The sequence below is a fragment of the Saccostrea cucullata genome, unplaced genomic scaffold, assembly GCF_032062105.1.
Source record: "Saccostrea cucullata isolate Sc308-1 unplaced genomic scaffold, CSIRO_AGI_Scuc_v1 ctg16916, whole genome shotgun sequence".
Taxonomy (NCBI): Eukaryota; Metazoa; Mollusca; class Bivalvia; order Ostreida; family Ostreidae; genus Saccostrea; species Saccostrea cuccullata.
In genome coordinates, this window is record NW_026938402.1 from 1 (window position 1) to 8,623 (window position 8,623).

Sequence of the window (8,623 nt, forward strand, 5' to 3'; positions counted from 1 at the left end):
ATATATTATTATAAAACTTTGTAAATGTTGTACGGCTAATCAGATTTTATGTATGGGAGAGGACTAAGTTTTTGGAACTTGTGTCCAATTTCTTTGACATATTGTCAATAAAATATGTTCAAATCATGTTTGTTTGTTTCCTGGGTACAATGTAATTAATTCATTCTATATGTAGTAGTTTTATCTTCTAAAGTCCACGTTATTTTATTAGTTAAAAGAATAAGCAAATTTACTATATAAGTAGATTAATTTATATTTAAACTACACGCGTTCGATAACAATACACATGTCTTACGGCGATTAAAATCATGTTATTAAAACATCGATTTAAAATATAGGTATGTGCAGAAAAAAAATGGGTTTTTTTTAATTTATTTATTTTTTTTGTATTATTTATTTATATTTTAGCACCTGAAATTAGAATTTTAGAATAATATAATAATTTCAATGCAAGGAAAATATCGGAGGCATTCCGAATAAATCGTTCACCGTTCGTTCACCGTTCACTTTGCGCTCGCGTTCGCGCTCCATTTGTGTTCTGCGTTCACTCGCCGTTCACCGTTAACACATTGTTCACCAAGTTGCGTTCAGCGTTCGCACATCGTTCACTCGCCGTTCGCTCTGCGTTCGTTCATCGTTCTTCACCGTTCAGATTGGAAAGTAGAACATTTCAGGGACTGTACATTCTGAGTGCTTATTTTCAAAAAGTGGCCTATTCTAGACTTCTCCAAATACCATAAAACACACCAATGGAGGTTTCAGCTAAGCCAAAATTATATATACTGCTCATATCTTTAGTGTTTCAAGGTCATAATATAAATTGATAAAACTTATCATTGGAACATTAGGTAATTATGTCAAATTATGGAATACGATATAACATTCTTGGACAAGTTGACGCTTTATAAACTGCGAAATATACCTTGAAACTCAGTTAATTATAATGAATTATATTTAAAAATTGATAACAAATTTGGATTAGAAAATATGCCAGCCTTAAAGGTGGTAATCGTAAATCACTGTGAAGTAATCTGAAAAATAAAAATAGAGAATTGAAGCATAGGCGAGTATATTTTGCATTACCTTCAGAGTCCGGGATATAGTATCGCCATCCTTCTTCCGGTACTGTTGAATTAGTTGAATGACATCCGCCGTAAACTCGGCATTTCTTTCTTTGTAAATTGACACCAAAGTAGGTACACTCTGGACCACAAATTGCAGAGCACATAGTGACTGAATGGGCGTCACATTCAGTCAACAGGTTTTCCTGAAGTATATTATCGTCTAAGTCCATTTTAGCAACATAGCGCCTTGATACAGATGTTGAAAGCCTGAACAAAACAACACTTAAAGCCCCCAAAAATACCCTGTTCATCATAGTAAATGTTGTTTCGGAAGTCTTCTTAAAAAATATCTGTCATTTCAAGCTTTGATACCATTATATAAACGAATAATTTTTTTTCAAAACAGAATTCCATATTAACTATTTTCTGATTGGATAAATACAGGCTTCATAAATCGATCCATGGGCGGGTTTACATGATATTTAGGATTAACAAACATTTAAGACGTCAAGTTTATTTGAATATCAGGGTTTATTACAGCCCAGGCTGCTCTATGCAGAAAAGTTTAAATTTTGGTGAATGGAATGGAGTTGGAAGAGGTTATTCAAAAAAATAAAGGACCGTTCACGGTAGCTCAGTCGGTAAAGCGCTCGCTCCGTGATCGGGAGGTCGTGAGTTCGTATCTAGGCCGCGACTGACCTGGTCGATAAAATGGGTAGCAACTGTTCCTTCGCCATGCGCTTGGCAGTTTGAAGTGAAAGTTGCGGGTCCTTCGGATGAGACCTTAAAAACCGAGGCCCTGTGTCAGCGGCAGGCGTTGGCACGATAAAAATCCCTCACTGCTCAATGGCCCTGAGTGCCGAGTAAGGTCAAAATTTGAAGCCCTTCACCGGCATACGGTGACGTCTCCATATGAGTGTAAAATTCTCGAGAGGGAATTTAAACAATATAAAATCAATCAATCAATCAAAAATAAAGGTTAACTATACATTAAAAAATTATACATCACAATGTTCTTTAACTCTATAAATTACGCAATATACACATTATTTCTACTTCCATCAAGTGATTCTTTAAAAATATATATATGTTTTTTTTTTCAAATTCAATATACATATATCTACCAATCCTATACAAAGCATTTATTATTTGGACAAACTTTAATCTACACTACAAGAGAATGCCTTAAAATATACCGGTATTTGCTTACTTCAGGAATGACTCTAATTTTTGGCCAAATTATCGAGTATAATCTGGTTTGGGTAAGTTTACGCTTTCTAATCCACGAAGCGGACTATAAAAAGCGTAACCTGCCCAAACCAGATTATACTGGATAATTTGGCCAAGAATTAGAGTCATTCCTAGTTTGAAGAAGTTTCCTTTATACTTATGCGTGAAGAAAGGAAACACTTGCTGTGGCCTTCAACTCGACATTTAGATATATCGACGACGTACTGTAAAATAACAATGGTAATTTCCATTCCTATGTCGATACCATATATCAAATGTCCAAACATGTCCAAAATATCGTTTGCAAAGGCAGAACCTTTTGCATAATTTTAATATTTTGCAGTTACCAATGCCTTCATCCGTAGAAGTTATTTTGAATGGTGACAATAATCTTACCTATTACTAAAAAATATTCAACAATTTATTGCAACTTCAAAGATATTTGCATATTTTTTCTCCTTTTGTATTTAAATTGTCAAACCTCAGAACCAACATCTACTAATATTTCTTCTTATTTTTTTTTTTTCAAATTTATACACTTGTTACATGTAATATATTTCTCAGTCATATATGTTATAATGCAAACTTAAATTAATTCATCAGCTCATTAATATATATTTTTTGAGTTGCCTTTTTATATACATTTCTATTGAATATATAAATATATATATATTGATATTTATTCAATGTTATGTAGCTAAAATTTACATTTTTGACCTTGATTTTTGTATCACAGTAAGAACCTGTATGTTCAGTGCTTGCATTCGAATCCTGTTATGTTTACATATAGTAAAATACTATAGATTGGCAAATAATCATGATGGCTTTAATTTTGCTATCTTCACTTTTAATCATTTTTTTTAATTCTTAAAATGTTCAATACTTAGATGAAATCTGAATTAATTTCTTGCAGCGTGACATTAAAACCAATGCAAGTGGTACATTTTGAGATACTGTGAAATTTAAACTCCTTGGAATTAAAACGACTCACAGTATTGATTCAATTGAATATTAAATGCAGAATTTTCTAAACCTCCGATTTGTCTCTTCTAGTTGTTTAGACATTTAAATGTAATTAATACAACGTGTACTGATCAATGTGCAATTAAAAATAAGTACAATTTTCCAAGTATGAGGAACCTAGCGAACAAATTTAAAGTTAAACCAACATCATTTTTTTCTATTATTATTATTTTTCAACATTTGATTAATATTCAATGTTATATATAAAGTATGAATTAAAATATACATATATAGAATAAACGTTTCGTTAGTAAATGGTATCATCATTTATATAAATAATAGAGGCAAGAAAAAGGAATTAAAAAAATAAATAAGAAACAGGGACAAAATAACAAATAAACAATTGCCATTTTCATTTTTAAAATATAGTATTACATAAGACTGTGAGGAAGTGTGTTCATTCTTTTAAGAGTTGCTTTTGAAAGGGATATTTTTGTAAAGAATATTGATACGACTGCAGAGACCCCGTGTAGTTTCCCGTAATCTGTTGACAGATACCCACTTTATTCAACTTTCCTCCTGGACCTTATTTTTAAGGCAAGGAAAACAATTCGTGTGACAAAAATAAAACTTTTACGGTTGATGTTTCCTTGCCTTGACTAGTTTCTGTTCTTTCAGCTTTTTTTTTAAATGTACAATGTGTTTATTCTTTTAAAAGGACAAGAGAAAAAAACATATATTTACCTAAACTTGTGCATTTATCTGGAATTAATGTTTATCGTTGCAAACAAATCTTCATTCATTTCTTAGTGGGCTTTTACGTATGGATAAATGAGAATTGCACTAAGAAGACAACTTTTTAAAGATAATAGCTTTAAACGAGGACAATTATAAAATAACCACTGAACAGACCAATTCATTTATTTGAAAAAAATACAAGTAATTTTCAATGTATTAGTAAATTTAGAAGAGAAATAAATGGCCCTTCATAACTTGGTAAGACAAACACGTGATATACATTCATTTATTTGTTGTACGCCCATGACCCAACTTCCGATTTTTTTTTTAGGTCCCTGTTTACTCTGCTCTGTTTTGAGTTCTTTTATGGACTTTTGATCTTGAATACTGTTCGTTATCCCCATGTTCTTCACTGTAAGGTTTATACTTAAGAAATATTTATCTTAAATGAGAAGCACCCCTTTTTTTTATTTTATCAAGGACATTTTGTAACATCCTTGTGGTTATTGATGATAAAACACCAATATGAATAATTTATAGTTTTTCGAACAGAAATTGTTTTTCTAAGCATAAAATAAACATTGTTCAGGAAAAATGTTCCAATACTTTATTTCTATTGCAAATAGTTTTTGTACAAATTCTTTTGTCGCGAAGAAGATAAGCTGAATTTAAAACATTGCCATAGAGAGGTGAAATGTTGATCCACAAAACAGAAGGTAAGCGTTTAATTATTCATGTAAAATCAATGATATGTGCGTACATGTATAAGGGGAAAATAAGCAGAATAAATATTTTGTTAGATAAGGCTCAATTTTCTAGGAAATGGACCAAACAGTACTTCATTAACCATATTTTGCAATAATAATGAAGAGAAAAATAAAGTTAACGAAGAGTTATGAACCTAAAAAGTCAATTAAGGGGTCCCGACCCTCTGCTATAAATTTCACTTCTGAAAATTCAAAATTTATCAGAGGGTCGGAACCCCTTAAGAAAAACTCCAAACATTTCAGGAGAATAAACCCGGATCTCTAAATAATCAGAGGTGGGATTAGGTGTCATGGAGGAGTCTCCTGTCTATCGGCTACACACAAGAAAAAAATATATAATTAACCTAGAAAGATTGATTAAAGTATAAATCATGGAAATTTATCATATTTTAAGGAAAATATAGATTAGGTTCTTCATTTTTTTATCACTTCATTCAACCCCCCGCCCTCCGACTGAACTAAATATAAAATGGATCCCTTGTGTAGTTTTAAATATTTATGTTTCAACTGGTTCATTGTATATAGTACTTTATACTTTACATTAATTAGTGACCCAAAACTCACAAATCTTATCCAGCATGAATATGTGACAATCCTGTACTCAAAGTGATACGTCCTTCGATGCCATCTCAGATGTTTCGTGGGTCCGTGTTTACTCTGCTCTTATTTTGTATTGTTTTATGTACTTTGATATTGAATAGCGTTCATTGTCTCCATCCTTGGATAACATTTTGTTACATACAGTATCAAATCTAATGGTGATAAACGATCGATCCCAGAATCCAAAAAAAGAATCTAAGAATAGAATCAGATGCTTTTCCATCCTCATACTTTTATGGTTTAAAGAATAAAAGCTGTTTTTCAACTTGGTATACTTTATGTGATAATTAATCATAATTAATATAACAAAGATGTATCTTTTTAAAGATAAAACCTGAATAAGCATATGTATATGTCAGAATTAAAATGGACCCATATCAGGGAAATGAGATTGTAGTTATACCTTATTGTAAATGCACTTACTCAAAGGGTAGATAGTGTATATTTTCTATATTTTTAAGATGGCGGGCTCTGAGCTCGAAATATGATATCAAATGCTGAATTTACTAAATATTAAATTTTTTTTCATCTAGAGGGCTGGATTTTAAAGTGTAATTAATACGACGGATATTGATCAATATGCTATTAAAAATAAATGCATTTTTTCCTTATATGAAAAACCAAGAGAAACATTTTAATGAATATTGTTTTTTAATTAATATTTAAATCTATAAAGTATGAAATAGATGTATAGCATACCCGTTCCAATAGTAATAGGTATTATCATTTATATCAACAATGGGGAAAAGAAATCGGAAATCAAAAGATAAGAAAAGGTGATTTAAAAAAAAGGGAATGCAAATAAATGATACAGGATTTTGAACAGACTTTTCTGAAGTGTTAAAATAACAAGAATAAACAATTGGCATTTTCATTTGAATATGTAGACGGTGAGGAAGTGTGTTAATTCTTAAACGAGTTACTCTCTGGATCTTGTTAAATGGAAATTGTTGTAACGAATATTGATATTACTGTAGAGATCCCGAGTAGTCTTGTTGATTTGTTGACAGAGACCAAGAACTTGCCATGAAATATCTCTGAGGTGATATGGTACATTAACGTCATCATAGAGCAGCAGAGTCTGTAGATGCTGTAGAGATTGTTTCGACGTCACTGTGTCACCCAGTCTGTGGAGTTTCAGTATAAACAACATGCAGTGGTGCCTCCTTCAAAATTGTGATTCTAATGGCCTCGGGATTAGAACATGAACTAAATTCAATTGTTGAAAGTTGTTGGATACCTTCTAGAATAAACCATGCGTTACCATGCTAGTACATTATTCTTTTCCCCTTTCTTGTTTGAACAAGGTAACCGAACCGGCCAAGGTTTGCCGAAAGCTCTCGGTCAGTCAACATTTACGAAAATGATCGTAGTTGGGCTTATGCCAGTAAAAAGTAAATGTAGAAATACAAAATCAAGAAATTCTTAAAGGTCTTACGCAAGGAAATAGCCAATCAAAATGAACTTAGTCAATTGAAGTTCCATATATATAGAGAATTTTTTTTCTTTTTTCATTTTTGGCAATTTGTTTTAGGCCTATAATATTAAAATTGGACTCATGTACTAGGAATATCATTTCTTTAGCAGAGTTATCCCACTGAATTAAAAGGAACTCTCTTTTCAGGTGCGCATGATGCAACTTCCTGGATGGTGTGTAGGCTGTTTGTCAACATGTGAATCCCACGTGCATTTCGGGGTAGGTATGTTTACTGTCCATTTTCTTTCTTAAAAGCCGCATAAGGCATATTTTTTTCTGATCTCAAATTTGTGTTTCAGCATTAATCTTTATTTTCTCTTTCATGAATTTTCTGCTGAGAGTCTAATAAATTAAATAATTTAATCCAAGCTTTATAGTAATATATAGTGAAATTATTTCCTTGTGTGAGACCTAAAGAGAAACGGATAACTCTCATTTTCACTAAAATTTCTCTGATTTCAGGAGTTGTCTCCCCTTGAAAAGATCAATAATGGCGGATAAACAATGCGGCATGTAGTCTTGTCACCAACGGACAGTTTTGACACCCGTATACCCATATTTCTACCAAATACCTCTGAAACCTTTGTTGTGTTCATCACACAGGTAAGAAAAACAAGATTTTTAATTCAAATAATTTTAATGAGCTAAATAATAAAGAATATAACATTTTTACATGTACAGACTCTCTCGTATAACAAAATGTCACATTTTACACATACAATACATTATTCAAATGTCCACATTTTCCCCATTTACACAGTTGAAAATAATCAATGCATAATGAAACATAAAAACAATTATTACATGTAAGATAGTTCACAAAATATATTCTAAATACAAATTTTATACATTTAAAATGCATGTACATATCAACAATGCCCACCCCTTTCACAGTCTTACAACTTCCTTTTTAATTTTGGATCTGTTAATGATTTACTGTAAGTGTCTTTAGATTTTTTATAGTACAGCTGATATCATTTAGATCTGTAGTATTTTCTTTGAAATTTATATTTTAACAGTTTTTGTTTCATTTTAAAGTAATTTTGTCTATTTTGTTGTTGTTTTAGATGATGGACCACTCTACTTCCTTTTACAACAGGTGCCCATACAGATTCACAAAGTTCCAGTGTTGAGTTTCCATGACCCCTATTCAGTGAGTGTACAACTTTATGTATTCTACTTTCAAAATTTCTACTACTTGTAATACATTTTGGATTTGATTTTAAATATGCCCTATTTACAGATTCAGATTTTTGTGTACAAGTATGATATTTGATTCTATCAAGATTACTTTGTCCTAAAGTCAAATTTATACAGTCTTTTAACAAACATTTGCCTTTTTCTGTCATGTTTAATTCAAAGTCACTAGGCAACACTGAAGATTTCCACTTATTGCTTTTCAGTCCACGACAGGAAAAGGAATAGAGTTTACAGGACTTCCTGCACTGTCCCTGGTAGCAGTTTATGAGGGAATCAACCGCAGTAGACATAGCACGCTTCATCAAAAGATAAGTCGCCGGAGTAGTGTTTGTAGCAATTCTCGTACTCTGTCCTGCATCGAAGCTTCAGGTCCAAGGTAAATCTTCGCTGCATGGATTCTCTTATGGCCTTGGTTCTTCCCGGAAACATGTGACTGCTGAATGGAGCCTTAGCAGTCTGTTTTCTTTGAGAGTCAAAGAAGTGACGCAAGTCCTTAAGGTTTTCAATCACATGTCCTTGTTTTTCAGATGCACCAGATGCAGCGGAACTGTCTCCATCACTGGTGAAATGGGATATTACTAGTG

At 32.0% G+C, this 8,623-nt stretch overlaps 1 long non-coding RNA gene across 1 annotated transcript; it reads left to right on the top strand.

Annotated features, from left to right (window-relative positions):
• The first annotated feature begins 6,960 nt into the window (after positions 1-6,960).
• LOC134250123 (uncharacterized) lies at positions 6,961-8,325 on the top strand. The gene is made up of 4 exons (XR_009988429.1): positions 6,961-7,058; positions 7,302-7,442; positions 7,907-7,992; positions 8,243-8,325. It is a non-coding gene; the product is annotated as an uncharacterized LOC134250123 (long non-coding RNA).
• Positions 8,326-8,623: the final 298 nt, after the last annotated feature.